The sequence below is a fragment of the Cynara cardunculus genome (assembly GCF_001531365.2).
Source record: "Cynara cardunculus var. scolymus isolate 2C chromosome LG 6, CcrdV1, whole genome shotgun sequence".
Lineage (NCBI taxonomy): Eukaryota > Viridiplantae > Streptophyta > Magnoliopsida > Asterales > Asteraceae > Cynara > Cynara cardunculus.
In genome coordinates, this window is record NC_037533.1 from 9,106,196 (window position 1) to 9,117,766 (window position 11,571).

At 38.9% G+C, this 11,571-nt stretch overlaps 1 pseudogene; it reads left to right on the forward strand.

The window, feature by feature from the left end:
* The first annotated feature begins 296 nt into the window (after positions 1-296).
* LOC112514993 lies at positions 297-480 on the forward strand (annotated as a pseudogene).
* Positions 481-11,571: the final 11,091 nt, after the last annotated feature.

Here is an 11,571-nt window from a genome sequence, read left to right on the forward strand (position 1 = left end):
ATGGAACAAACATATTTTTATCGGATGTCGACCTTTTGCTTAAGATCAAATGTAGTATATGTTTTTAATTTAACATATTTATCCCGAATCTTAGGTTTTTTTTTTTGTTTAGATCAAGTATATTATATGTTTTTAGTTTGATATCTAATATATGTGTTTTCAACTTGCTTGGTATTTTATTTTGTATATGAGAATGCCCATTATACTACTTGGTGATGTAGTTATTTATCTGTCCTCTTGGTGTTACTACTATCAAGGTTTGATACACTCATCTAATTACAATTTAAATATTATAGAATGTTACGTTAAAGTGTAGTATTTGTTTTTATCAGTTTAATATCTTATATGTGGGTCATCGACCCCACTTGATATTAATTTTATTTTTTTATGAAGAAAAATCCATTACCTTAGCTTGGTGATGTGGTTTTTCATGCATCGTCTTGAACTTCCACTACTGTTGCTACAACTTACGCAGTCCTCTAAATTTCATTTGAAATATTATAGAACGTTTATTTTTCATAACTTCAAATGAGATTTCAATTATATTTGTTACAAAATGAACATCATGATTTTGTCACCTTATATGAGATTTTATGTTAGAATTGTGACTTCTAATTAAACAAATTACTAACATTAGCCAAAAATTTRTAGAGTACTTTGTAACACTATTCTCGAGCATAGTTAGATAACTTAAATTAACATATGGTTCTAAGATTGTTGTCAACTTCTCTTRAAAACTTTTAATGTTAATAAGTAGTTGCCACACACATTTGCCTAATTTTTTTTTAAATGGACTTCAAATTGTAGTATATWACATTTCTTTTGAAGATGGTATTATCACTACCGCGCAACRTGCGGTTGGAACACTARWGACTTATAAAACCTACATTTTTTGCTTATAATTAAATATAAAACTGATAGTTATTTATAAGAACCTCTCATTAAGGGTGCTTTAAATAGAGGAGTAATAAATTTATTTATCTCATAATTAMATATAGAACTGAAAAGTAGACACTTACTTTCAAAAGTAAAAACTTGTTTTAAAAATAAATAAATATAAATTTATACATTTTTTTAACATAAAAATAGAATAAATTATAATTTTGGTCCATGTGGTTTCACTCATTATCACTTATCATTCATATTTTGAACTAATTACACTCTTGACTATTGTGGTTGCCATTTTATATTGGATTTGGTCCATTTGGTTGCCATTTTATTTCGTATTTGGTTCATCTTSTTAACTCTATTAGAAGTCTCAGTTAAATTAAAGGATATTTTGGTTTTTTTATTTTATTTAATCTTTCGTCATTATTTAGCAATTTTTTTTAACACCTCATTCCATACATTGCATGTAACATATACTTCATATACAAGAAATACATGTTTATATACCACAGAGGTCCCTTAGGACAAGAATCTACCAAAACTAATACATKGTCYAAAAATTCAAAATACAATTCTTGCACTAATCCAGTTACATTTGCCAAAACTATACAAATTATCAGCSAATCTTCATGTAGATAAACATATAGGGAAATTATTATATTTTTCCCTTTCCCTTACCATCAGCACTTTCTGCAATACATATTTGAAATCACAAAACGAGGGTTAGACCAAAAKGTCTARTRAGTTACCCTATTTATGTCATTGCAGGGTGATAATCACCAAAACTTTTTAAATAAAACAACTTTTCATATATATAACAAATATATGAACAAGTGAGAACACAATATCAATACCTTTCACCTTTCAAGCCAATAATCTTGCTTGTAAATAACACATCAAATCCAGACAGGTTATATTAACCAAATTAACATAGTGCCACTTTTAAATTTTTTTATTCAAACAAGGTTTATACAAAGCTTCAGGCCAAACCTGTTATCCTCTTCTCTATAACATTCAGACTATGATTTTCAGTAARAACCCTGATCCTAAATCTTTAAATCACAAAGAAATAAAGATTCCAGACCACAATAATCTTAAGGGATATGATAGTAAGAGTTATATTATATACCACACACATACAATTGCCACCCTTATATCCAAATGTACACCTCTCCTTGATATGCCACCCTTATCCCATGGTACACATCTTCTTGATATGCCACCCTTATTTCCTCATCAAAACATTTCACAAAACAATTCCATTTAGACTGCAGTCAATGGATTTATCAGTTCAAAATCATCTTTATCAAAATTCCCATTTTATATATATATAAACAATTATATATAAACCATGCACAAGTCATAATGCAAATCCGGTCAACATAGACTTGGCCGGACTTCATCTCCGGTCAAGTCTTGGCCGATGTACGAAATCCGGACAACACATCACCCAAGGACTGTCCGATTTAACACTTAAGAGAATTTCAACACTTTTGTCCGAATAACAAATCCGGACAACATATCGCCCAAGGCCTGTCCGATTTAAAATAATTCGGTCAACACATGGTCGTATTCATACTTCTCCATTCAAAATATTCAACATAATTTCAATATTCATAAATCGCTCAATACTTGACCGGTTTAATCTAATTCGGTCAATCCACCARGCGGTTTATTTATAAATCACCCATGCCTTATCCGATTTATGACTTAAGTCGTTCAACCCTCACCCGATTTAAGACTAAACCGCTTAACGCTCATCCGATTTAGGTTTAATCCGCTTGACATATATCGCTCGACCCTTGACCGGTTTATGCCTTAAATCGTACAACCCTTGTCCGGTTTAGGCTTAAATCGCCCAACCCTTGTCCGGTTTAGGCTTAAATCGCCCAACCCTTGTCCGGTTTAGGGCTAATCTGAACAACACTCAAAATTTTCAAATGAAAAGTTTACATAATCTAGTTATGCAATTACAAAGAAATTCCAAAGCAGTTTAAACCACTCACCTTAAATCTTTTTGAAACCACACACTTGAAATCAATTTGATCTTCAATCCCAGGAATAATCCGGTCAACTCTCTCTCTCTCTCTTTAAATCGCTCAATAAAGGTCTCAAAATAGCAAGAGGAGTGCAATGGAGGCTTAACCTCCCTTTTATACCCTTCCTAAACAGGAAGGTGGCTACTTCATGTGTATCCAACTTCTTATGCATGCATACAATCACACATATATATGCATCATCATGCACATAACTAATTATGCACATACACACATATTTTTCAATTATATGYTTTTCATCTTATGCATATAATTTCACATACTAGTATGATCAAGTATAACAATTTATCATGCTGTCACATAAATATTCATCAAATAGTCACAAATTAATTACCTCGGGTGATAACCAGGATCTAGTTATCACATTTTTTGTCTTTTCTTATTTTATTTTTCTAGATACATTTTAGTGCACAACATACTACACAAAACTCGTCCACCTATAACTAGCTTCCATCACCATTGTTGTGATAACAACCACCATCGACCCTATCCTACCACCTCATCCCTGCCCAACCATTCCTACCCTACATGTTCCTTCACTGTCGACCCCATCCTACCCCTCCCTCCTCAGTCTCTTCYTCGACAAAACAAACCCAAACCAAAACAATTGTTGGTGAACACATAAGTATTGCACACATGCACACAACATGAGAAAATCGAGAAGGTTAATATAAGATTTGTAATTTCTCATAATAAATTGTGGAGCATCTGTGGGCTGAGGATGAACCACGATATCTTCGAACAAATTCTCTCATGATTATGCTTKAATCCCAAACAAATTAAAACCAAACAAAGCAAAACTCAAAATACAAATCTAAAAACCTATACTAGTTCAGCAAGCAAATCAAATGAAACAATTATCAAAACCTAGATACATATAAAAATCCAAGTGTCAATTACTTTTTCGATTTGAGGTTCATTATACTCGAGCAAAACCCAGACGCATCTTTGAAACAAAACTCGAGGGGTTTGTTATCAACAAGCAAATCAAAAACCTTAAAAGCCCCAAACTAAAAGTCGACAAAACGAGAGGGGAGTTCTAGGTTGTAGAACCCARATACTCTTAATTTGTTGAAAACACAGTTTAAATAATGAGAATGAACGACTAACAGTGCATCAAGAATGATTAAACAAAATATTCAAAGTGAAAGTAAAAACAATTGAATGACTTGAATATGTCGAATGCATTTATTGATAAAATTGAAGAACAATCAAAGCAAAACGTAATCTCAYAGAAATTGCGTATAGTATAAGTCGGTTCCTTCAGGTTGTTTAAACCTGAGGCGGAAGCCTCCTTATATACGCCTAGGTCTAACAAACTATGCTATAAAATAGGCTTGAAACTCTGAGCTGATTGGTCTGCATCCTTATCTTTGACTTTCCTTGAAAARCGGAGCARACTTGGTCAAGCCGCCTCAAATCTGTTAGACGATTACGAGAATGTCTAAGCTAACACGCRCGCGTTCCATGGAGAAAGTAGCCARAWGCTCTGCATGTACTATGCAGAGCCTCTGGRTCTTGGAGTTATAACTTGGTGTCAAGCGCTTATGCTTTTTGGCGAACAAGACTTGATCGTCCACRGGYATAGAGCGCGGGCTCTGTATGAATGGAACCTTCACTCTTGAGTAAGAGMTTTGGTTCTTAAGCTTCTGCATGAGAGCTCTTAGTCCAGACCGCTTCATTAGACTAAGTCCTATTGACTAGAGTAAGAGACTTCTTACTTACACTTTSACAAGTTGGGGTCTAACAATCTCCCCCTAAGTGTAAATAAGGCAGGCTCTTACTTGAATTAACAAAACATAGAGTCTAACTGAAGCAAGAGGTTAAAAGGAACCTTTGACTTACATTCACTATCGAAAGAAGTACAATACGATTGGAAAACATTGACTTAAAGATAGAAAAAAAGACTTACAAAAATAAGGTCTAAACATTTTGAAGTCTAATGAACTTCCTAATAAGTTCACRAAACTCTAGCATGTTACGTATCGACCTTAGAATGATTCTTGCTCGGTCCTTTGCTCCAAGGGAGTTGTCTCTGCTCCTGGCTAGATTGTCTCTAATGTAGCGCAGAGTAGAGTTAGAGTACTTRTAGTTCTRGTTGTCTCGAAAAAATATCTTCTTTTGTTGCRCGTTTTGAAACATCACTCCCACTTCTGGTTTCACCAATACAGTCCAAGARGGGATGCTATTGATGCCCTKCAGATCTTCATTTGGTGCAGCGACAGTCAATTGATCCACTCCTAGATCYAGAKCTAGTTGGAAATCAAACTTGCATCTGAAGTCGAGCAGGTCTGTCACTGTTTGGCRTATAGCAGAGTTGGCAACAGTGTAGTTGACCCCCTTGTCCTTCTTGTGWTTCKTGAAGTAAAATAGAGAAATAAGATCCCATGGATTCAGATTAATAAGATCATAGTCTATGAACTTGCAGATCTGTCCAMGAGACCTCTCCACCATATACTCGTGGAAGATAATCTGGTTATGCGCAAAGGTAYGCTTCTTRATGTCGATGACTTGCTTGATTCTATCGACGAAATGGACTGCAGAGATGGGCTGAGTGTAGTGATCTAGGAATCTCTGCGTGATATGCTCTTGAACTATTGGATGAAGACAGATCTTTTGGACCAGTRTCTCTTCTCGTAGGTTRTAGAAGAACTRGTAGATATCCTTGCTGTCTGCTTTGTCCTTAATTGGTTGATCAAGAGGTGTTGGCGTAAACATTGCGTTCATGCTTTCCTTGATCTTTTGGACACGATCAGAGGGATGCTTTCATTTTGGCCTGCTGCTTGCGCCTTCTAAGTCTGCTCTAGTAGGTTTGATAGGGACCCGCTACCTCATAGCTGGTGTGACTACCCTGGTCCCTTGAGCAGGGACCCTAGCTCCGTGTGCATCTTGTTGTGGTGGAGGAGCAGCAACAATCACGCCTTCTAGAGGAACAACAACAGGAATGCGCAAAAGTGATGGATCAGCCACATTCACTGCTACCACTTCTTCTTCTTATCCACTTATTTGAGTAGTTATGTCCATGGCATATTCTGTTGATGAAGACAGAGCCAGGTTTGAATCAAATGATTCATAGACAGATAGAAGATTTATCACATCTTTGTTCTTTTGTTGCCCGGCTGGCTCTGCCTGAGATGTCATAGGGATCTTTCCTTTGCGAAGCGCCTCTGCATGTTCTGGCACTGGTTGGCTCTATGCCTTATGCCTTATGCCTTGAAGGATCTTGCTCTGGTTGGCATGGGGCAGAGGATGTTGGTGCAGAGGGGACAGCCGTAGGTGTAACACTTGGAATGGCTGTTGGATAATTCTCCCCCTCTTGACGATTTTGAGGACTAGACTAGTCTGGGTCCTCATCATTGTTAAGTCATCTCATGTTCGATGGCTTAGCACATGGAGAGGAGTCCATTCGTCTTTTCGGTCTCGACTCCTCTGCTTGAGGTATAGACTTGATATTTTCCTCGAAGACTTTGAGGAGATCTTYGACTGCAWCACCAACTCGTCGAATCTCGATGTACGACCGGTAGTTGAATGCGGCCAGAGAGTGTTTGATGGCCTCCGCTGCTTCTGTGGCTTTGTTGTTGAAATCGGATGTGAAGTTCGCCACCTTYTGTAGAAGTCTGTCACCAAGAGCATTCATTGCKCTCTGAGTGACATAGTCYACAGGTATGTTGAGAGGGATGATCGCCTGAGCRTCATGAGAAGTGGACRCCTYACCCCTCTGCATGAATGCTATGACCTCTTGYAAGGCCTCTGCATTTCGTGCCGTCAATTCCGTCAATGTATCGAGACGAGAAGCATTTGTCGAAGACTCAACTCTCAATRYTGCTAAAGATGCTCGTACCTCATYYAAAGCAGATATAGAAGGAGACGGCTSTGCATGGTCCATGATGAGTTTTAGCTCTTCCAAGGAGTACCGCAAARAGGTGACAAGAGAATGGAACTCTTCCCTTGTGACATATGCTGGTTGTGTGACCTCTGGCTYAACATATGGGCCAGATTGAGTCCCCGTTCCAGGGACACCTTCATTCACGACTTGGTTGATGTTGGTCGAGGAAGGATTTCYAGCAGATCCTCRTGGTTCACCTTGAGGAGAATTCATGACCGCTGYTCTATCAGGAAGAGTATCCAAGGCRGGTTCAGATCCAKCCAGAGRACATTCCATGAGTGGACAAGAAGGTTGGTCAAGAACTCCATGTCTTGTGCAYCTATACCTTGCTTTAAACAAGGTGGGGAGTCTACACGTGCAGAGGAAAYGAATTCCTCTGTATRGSAAAGTGGCATGATATGGGGAGACATATCACTTATACGTTYAAAGGTTGCACCCTTTTGAGAGGGTGTTCCCTGAGGTGTGGCTTCCCTTTGGCTGTCATAACCAGAGGCAGATGCGACCTCTAGTTGGTTTGACTGGTTTGGGTTCGAGGTGTGCACCTCTGTTTCAATGACCTCTGTGTCTTGACCACCGGATTCAGATAATTTGTTTGCACTGGGAAGTGGGGTGTCGAAATGGATGTGCCTATTAACCCTAGGCTACTCTGGCTCACCCGAAGGCAGAGCAGCTGTTGCACCTCCTCCCTCTTCATCTTCCTCATTCTCACTTTCTTCTTCCTCCTTACTCTCCTATCCTCCTTCTTCCTCACTCTCTTCTTCTTCCTCACTCTCTTCATCTTCTCTCTCACTCTCCTCAGTTGAAGTATAAGACCTAACAACATCGTCGAAGTGCTCTTGGTCATCCCCTTGGTTAGGACTAGAAGATTGTGCCAAGTTTTGACGAGCTTCTTCCTCTTCTCTGAGTCTGGCCTCTTCCCTTAGACGAGCAATCTCTGCCTGTCGACCTTTTTGTACTCGCTCTTCCTCTGCTTGTACATGAGCAAGTTCAGCCAATCTCTCTTGCTCTACTCTCTCGGCTTCTTCCTTTTTCTTCCTCTCCCTCTCTATTTTCTTTTTCTTTGCATCCTCTCTTTTTCTTTGTTTCTCCCTCTCTTGCTCTAATCTCACCGCCTCTTCCTCTACTCGAGGCCATAAGGTGTCCTCTGTTCTCTCCTCCTCTTCGGTTGTTCCTATGTGTACTGGGGTTTGAGGCACTGGTTCTAGTGTCTCTCGTGTACGTTTGTACGCTCTCCTAATCTCCTTCGTCTTCATATACGCATTGAGCTTCTTTGGAATGGGCCTTTCTGCTGCGTAGCCCTCTTTGTTAAYGGTTGGCTTGTAGTGGGTGAGCATGTTTACTTTATGCATGGTATACGACCCACATCGATATTGTTGTTGTCAAGAACAGGCCTTAGAAGAAGACCCAAGAATCGCGGAAACAACARATATGGTAATTGCTTCCCTTTGGCCAMCTCTTGACATTTCTTGGCCACGACAGCCTTGAACTYCGTGTWGAGTATCAAGGTGTAATCCAGATTCAGATCAAAGAAGATACCATACAAGATTTGAAGGACGTTGGTGAGCACATGTCTAGGCTCCCAATCTTCCCTGTCAGCGATCTGTTTACCAATGTGAATAGAGTTTTCCACATTGGAGGTATGTATTGGTGGCGGTACTGAGATGGGTACTGGATAGCCTTGTTGTACCCCAAAAATTTCAAAATGGCCACGATCTCATCCCCAGATGGGAGAGGGGCATATCCATCAAGCCCTAGGTCTGTTTTAGTGGGTATCTCAAGAACGCGGGAAAATAGAGACCTTGATATTCGAACACTTAACGAATTCCTTTGAAGATGAGATATAGAAATCTCCAACGATTCCTCTTTGAGAGTCAGTAATGGTGCAAGATTGCCAGGATTCTTGGATACACCAAGGTCATCCGTGTTTGTCAAAGCAGGGTTCAGAAAGTGGTTTTGGAGGATTTTATGATTGGGTGGTATTTTTGGTCAAACTTTTTGAGAGAAAGGTGGAGGGCATGGTTATTAGCTTTATTTGGAAGAGGAACCAAGTTTTGACTGGTTTCCTCAACGGTTTTTAGGGTTGTGGTGTGTGTTTGGGAATTTCCAGATTCTGAAGATGACATGTTTGCAGGTTCTTGGTAGAAAAAGAAGGGTTTGGAAGAAAAGCTAGGGTTTCAAGAATCGGTTCGTGATTCTTTAATGGGTGGAGAAAARGATTAATAGGACTTACTTGACAAACAGGATGAAGTTTCGATTACTGAAAGGAGTTCCAGGAACTGGTTTGAAACCTTGTAGGAGGAACAATGGCGGTTTGGAGGTTGAAGACGACGAGTTCTTGTGAATTTMTTTGTAAGCGTAAAAAGAAAATTGGGGGTAAATAATTTKTTTAAATAGGAAAAATAAAAAGCACTCGAGTAATTRCGCCCCAATCGTCAGATTTAAAACTGAAGCRGTTTTTGTTTAGCCTGTGGGGRMKTGCCATGTGGACTGYCAGCTGCATGTGGCGCCTCCCGCGTTTGAAAAATTAAGCTCACAGGCGRTGACGCTTAGTTTAAATGACAGCTRTTAAAAATAATAAAAATAAAGAACCGTAYGCCTTCTTAATAAAATAATATAATTTTGAATTTTCAAAAAAATTGACAAATGTAAATACTCTGATTTGTGTAAAATATAGATTTTGAAAAGAACCAGAGTACTACATGAAGAAAAAGACAACATACCTCAAGATCTCATACAAAGACTTRTGATTGGTCTATACATGTCCTCTATAGAAAACTTTCTATKTTTAGAGGCAGAGACTMKGTATAGTACATACAGAGGCTCTGTCATAAAATCATAAAAGTTTTGAAGMAGAGGCTCTGTATAGTACATACAGAGGCTCTGTGTGACATGATCTTGTGCTCCCCCTTSACTTGAGCTCTTCTTATCTRCWCCCCCTTGAGCTATGCTTGGATCATATGTGATAAGTATTGCACAAGCATAAGAATCATGGTACAGAGGCTCTGTATCACAAGACAACTAGGACTTGAGCAAGAGGCTCTGCATGTASTATGCAGAGGCTYTGTCTCATGGATCAATACAATAAACACAACAAAACAGAAGTATGCATAAGGGATACAGAGGCTCTGTATAGTACATACAGAGGCTCTGGTTTAGTTGGAAAGATTTAGCATACCTAACTTGCGAACTAAAAAGTTAAATCTCTTTTCATCAAGAGCTTTTGTAAATATGTCAGCAAGTTGTAAATCTGTACTAACAAAAAACATTTCAATCGTACCTTTTTCTACATGTTCCTTGATGAAATGATATCGAACATCGATGTGCTTTGTTTTGGAATGTTGCACAGGGTTGGTTGTGATTGCGATGACACTTTCTAAATCACATAGAATTGGAATCTTCTCAAACTCAACGCTATAGTCTTTCAGTTGAGTTTTCATCCATATCACTTGGGAACAGCAACTGGCTGCAGCTACATACTCTGCTTTAGCTGTGAAAGTAGAGATGCAATTCTGCTTCTTTGAGGTCCAACTGATGAGCTTGTCTCCAAGTGAATTGGCAGCTCCCTGATATACTCTTTCAATCAAGTTTACAACCTGCATGATCAGAAATTGTGTACGCAATAAGATCAAAACCAGAATGCTTTGGATACCAGAGACCCAGAAATTGAGTTCCCTTAAGGTATCTAAAGATTCTTTTCACAGCAGAAAGGTGAGATTCCTTTGGGTTTGCTTGAAATCGAGCACAGAGACATGTGGCAAACATGATGTMTRGTCCACTARCCGTGAGGTATAGTAGCGATCCAATCATTCCACTGTAAGTCTTAACATCCACCAGTTTTCCAGATGGATATGTGTCAAGCTTAGTCCCTGTAGTGATTGGTGTTCTCATAGTGGAAGAGTTGTGGAATTGGTATTTCTTTAATATGTCAGAGACATAATTAGCTTGGCTAATGAAAATACCGTCCTCCCTCTATTTTACTTGCAAGCCGAGGAAGAATGTTAATTCTCCCATTATGCTCATTTCAAACTTGCTCTTCACCAACGCAGAGAACTTATCACAATTCCTCTGGTTCGTTGAACCAAAGATAATGTCGTCCACATAGATCTGTACTAAGAGCATCTCACCTTTATATCTCTTAATAAACAAAGTAATATCAATTTTACCTTTTTCAAAACCATTTGACAAGAGAAAAGACGAGAGACGTTCATACCAGGCTCAAGGTGCTTGCTTAGGTCCATACAGAGCTTTGTCTAAGAAATAGACATACTCTGGATGTGTGGAGCTTTCAAACCCGAAGGTTGTTGAACGTAGACTTCCTCCTTCAGCTTTCCATTCAAGAAGGCTGACTTAACATCCATTTGATAGACTCGGAATCCCTTATGAGCAGAGAAGGCTAAGAACAAGCGTATAGCTTCTAGCCTTCCTACTGGCGCAAAGGTCTCGTCATAGTCTTTGCCTTCTTCCTTGCAATAGCCTTTTGCTATGAGCCTAGCTTTATTTCTCACAACGATCCCATCCTCATCCTTCTAGTTCCTAAAAACCCATTTTACAGCTAATTGCAATTTTATCCTTTGGCAAAGGTACAAGAGTCCATACCTTATTCCTTTCGAATTGTTGGAGCTCTTCTTGCATGGCATCGACCCAACTAGGGTCTTGTAGGGCTTCATGGACTTTCTTAGGCTCTACCATGCTTAGAAAGTTTACGAATAAACATTCATTAGCCATGGTAGCCCTTGTCTT